Here is a 4,296-nt window from a genome sequence, read left to right as displayed (position 1 = left end):
CCCATCTTTTTATCCTTGATGGCAACAATACAATACGTGCCTTGCAACCCTTTCTATCACTGGGTAAGGACACCGCAATATTGAACCCAAAGCTAAGCACTTCTCCCATGGCAAGAAAGATCAATCTAGTAGCACTACACCACGACACTCAAAGCAGCGTCAAACAATCTGTCGGCGTAGGTCACATAAGGCGACACATTTGGTGTTGGGAAAGACTTTTGGCGACGGAAAGGAGTTTTCGCCTATAGTCCTGCCGGGAAAAGTCTTTAGCGACAGATAAATCTATGCCGATAGACAGTTTGACTGGGTTGGTGAGGGCTATAGCGACAAACATTTCTTCAGCGACAGACTATTCTATGCTGACAGATTGTTTGACAGTGTGCTATACCGACAGATAGTGCAACGGCCGTTGCTACCCCGACAGTTTCTCTGTAAGTATGCTATGCCAACAGTCTTTGCGACCTCCAATAGTTTTGCCGACACATTTGCTGCCAGGGCTATACATTTCAGCACAAATGCAAATGCAACATATATTAACATGAAAATATATTCAAAATATTCAATTCATGTTCACTTTGCAGTAGATATACCAACAATTACACTCTTCTATTCATCACAAAATGCCATTGACCAAAGCATTTATTCAACATATATAGAAGATCAGTTTTCCTTGTTACAACCATTGAAACAAATACTCAACTCAACATACAAGTTGTGGCATGTTACAAATTATGGTCCTAGTTCATAAGAGACTTAAGTGTTCGATCACTCTACAAAACACTATGGAAGAGCCCAAGTCTTCGATCACCAAACCAACACCAACTTCCATTTAAAGAAAATAGAAGATGTACAAAAGCCATAATATCTTTGACTTGATACTTCCCGCCATTTGACCCTGCAAAAGCACCATATGTTTGAGCAATATTATCATAGTACATTTGTTCAAACTTCTGAGTTACTCTTGAGTCCAAAGAACCAAAAACAGAAGATGTACAAACTGGCATGGTAGTGTTGTTATATGCATAGGTCAAAGCCCAAAACATACTAATCATTTAAATGAAGTGAAGAAACCAAGTTACATGCACAATTATCAGGAAGCAGCCGTGAGCATATAGCCCAACTTTGTAGAAAATAAAGCATCATACCAGCATTCAACTTCTTACAAACTCATGCGTACAAGTTCTTGCAAACACATGCGTACAGATCCATGAGAGTATGCATGTTACACAAAATTAAAATAGCAGAGCAAAGCATTAGATTGCAGACATTAACAATGAAAACATCGTACAATATATAACACATGTTTGGTGGAGCTCACCTAGAGCTTAGGCCCTCTGCCCATCATCTTGGCAGAGGAGATGCATCTTGACACCACTCTGAATAAAATGTATGGTGATAAGCAAAGGGAAGGTCTAAGGAGTGAGGACAAGCGGAGAGCACAGGCAAGGGATCCTGCTGCAAATTCCTGCACAAAAGGCAACCCTCTACTCAGTATTTGTAGATGCAGGTTCTGATCAAAGTTAATACACAAACCATCTGAGACCATCAGTTTCAGCTTACTTGAATTACGAAAAATGACACATGAATAATACCTCACACATATATATGTAGTTATGTATTAGTCAGATCCACCGATTGACCAAAAATGGAAGCATGTTGTTTCACTTAAATAAATATATAGACACATTTGTTTTGTGTGCTCAGTAGGCAAAAGGATAGTCCCTTGAAGGTACAATGCCAATGATCTGTTCTGAAATCAACAACAGCTGAGATAATGTTCCTGAAATTGATGATATGATATGAGTTCATCTTGAGTAATAGGCAGCCACACCATAACCCAAATTACCAGCAAGCAAAAGCCACATTTCTGTTTTGAAGCAAGTAGACAAAATCTGTGAATAAATATGACAGTTTAGACATAAACTTGTTCAACCTAGATAGATCGAATGAGTTTCTTCCTCAATAAAAGATGCAACTAATGTTGTCTTTGTGTTCTATACCTAATGCAAGACTTAATTATTTTCTTAGAAGTACAAGGAAAGGGAATCCAGAAATTAGATCAAACAAGAGTGTACATTTCACCACTCACTGACATTGTTAAGTTTCACTTTCAGGAACAAATTACAGACTGTAGATGTGTTTCTTTTATCGCCACAGATTTTCACATATGATGGGTATTGAAATAGTAGAAGACCTTGGATAGGGGAAAAATGTGTACTAATAGCAACAAATATATCTACAGTAGCTGCATCTAGATTTCAATTGCAATTTCGTTTAAAATACTTCACAAAACATGTGTGGTCTGTCAATTCATCAAGGCTTGGACTTTCAATCTATTCGGAAATCATTGAAGACCTAAAATAGCAATCTGTGTTAATTTCTATGCTTTCATTTGCACTTTTAAAATTTACCATTCGCGGTTGTGGAAGTAGTACTGTGAGCTTACTGGAACTATTACTTATTGAGTAATGGGCGTGCATCAAAGCCACTGGGCCTTCATAGGCTTGACGAGTGATAATAAAGATTTGGGTTCAGAATAGGTGGGCAGGATTTTGAATCGCAGGAAAATCTAACACGTGAAGCACACTTGCCGGACTTCGGATTAAAACATAACTAATCTATTCAGCCATTCAAAAAGAAGCTCATGAAGTGTTTTTTTGAACCCCCCTCAAAAAATTTAATCAACTGTTGCAGACAAAAAACAAGGAGGAATTATCACAGTATATCACTGACCTATATTTTTTATACACATTTACTGCAGACTATCTTTTTTACAGTTTTTCAAACTAACAACTAATTAACTGTCTTTCCCTCACAGAAAAGAACAAATAGTTCAATCCATTTATATGTGTATATATATTGACTCAAATATATTTTTCTCACATGTGTCGCCATGGTTCTTCACATGAACTTCCTTTTCTTTTGAGAAATTGTAGCACTGCCAGTTTTTTTGACATGATGCAGTGACCTAGAAGTGAACACACACACACTAATAAAGTCATCGCTGCAACGCAAATATATGCTCTACTAACTAATGGGCATGCTTCAAGTTATTTTTCACAACCCCTGCAAGTATTGTCTCTGTGGCGATACAATACGGCGGAAATGCACATGTGTGTGAAGCCACTCAAAAAGAAAATTAAAAAACCTGACAAAGACAAGCAAACACTATCATGAATATCCTTTACTTTTTTATGTCCATGTACTAATGTACCCCATACTATCTGCAGCCTAATAATTTTGTGTATTGTGTCGATACTCCTTTCTTTAGGGGGTCAATACTGCTCGCTGAGATGACTTACAGTAGCAATTCCCATCCAACAAGCGACTGCTATTCATTGAGAAAACAGAACAACGCCACAGCACTGATGCCATGACCTAGACCTGGAACCACCCGACTATAATCACGCAAGGCATACCATCAGATTATAAACCATTCACAATAAAATATGGACTCCATATAGCAACATACGAGAAGATAGGTATGGAAAAAAAACTGCATCTTACTTGTTGAAATCTAGAGGCGGGGCCGGGGCAGGGGTCGCCGGTGGAGGAAGAAGAACGGCGGGCTCCTCCTCAACAGCAGTCGGTGCGGCGGATCCTCCGGCGTATGGTGCTGCTGTTCCCGGCGCGCGGCGGATCCTTGGTGGCGGACAGCGCTGCTGTTCCTCGGCGGCGGACGGCGCTGCTCCGTCGCAGACGGCGCTGTTGCTACTGCGGACTAAGGGAAGGGAGGCCGGGGTCCGAGATGTGGTGGCGCGGGGGACCGGCGGGTGGTTTGGGGCGGAGGCGCGCAGGTTGGGAGCGGCGGCGCGGTCGGGTTAGGGTTAGGGTGTGTGGGTGGTGAGATGGAGAGAGAGAGAGAGAGGTTAGATTGGGGATCGAACAGGTCGGGGTCGAAGGGTCTGGTGTTTTTTTTTCTGGTCTGGTGCGTATCGGGTGTTTGGCATAGCGAAACGCCGACACTTTTTGTGTCCACATGAATCAGCGACACACAAATAGATGGCATTGTCTTCATGTGCCGATGGAAATTTTGATGATGTTTTTATTAGTTTTGGCGACAGATAATGTGACACAAACTTATAATAATACTAATATACTGTGTGTCGGTATAGTTTGGGACAAAAAAAGTGTCGGCGATTCTCACTTATACCAACAGATGCATGTCGTCTTTGTAGTGTCGTGGTGTAGTGTAGGCCAAACCAGAGTGATAATTCGAAGAGACTTGCAAAGATAACTCAATCATACATAAAAGAATTCAAAGAAGATTCAAATATTTCTCATAGATAAACTTGA

General features: G+C 40.5%; 1 long non-coding RNA gene across 5 annotated transcripts; it reads right to left on the bottom strand.

Moving 5' to 3' along the window:
• Window positions 1-585: 585 nt before the first annotated feature.
• Window positions 586-3,930, bottom strand: LOC123157947 (uncharacterized). 5 transcript variants are annotated; one of them, XR_006479214.1, is made up of 4 exons: window positions 3,508-3,930; window positions 1,593-3,398; window positions 1,319-1,465; window positions 586-895 (listed from the first exon to the last, which is right to left on the bottom strand). It is a non-coding gene; the product is annotated as an uncharacterized lncRNA (long non-coding RNA). The 5 variants fall into 5 exon arrangements; XR_006479216.1 differs by having other exon boundaries at window positions 1,319-1,780; window positions 3,303-3,398; window positions 3,508-3,928; XR_006479217.1 differs by having other exon boundaries at window positions 1,593-1,780; window positions 3,508-3,926.
• Between the last annotated feature and the right edge of the window lie 366 nt (window positions 3,931-4,296).

Source organism: Triticum aestivum, chromosome 7B, assembly GCF_018294505.1.
Source record: "Triticum aestivum cultivar Chinese Spring chromosome 7B, IWGSC CS RefSeq v2.1, whole genome shotgun sequence".
NCBI lineage: Eukaryota > Viridiplantae > Streptophyta > Magnoliopsida > Poales > Poaceae > Triticum > Triticum aestivum.
The sequence above is the reverse complement of the archived record's forward strand: the minus strand, read 5'-3'. Positions and strand labels throughout refer to the sequence as shown.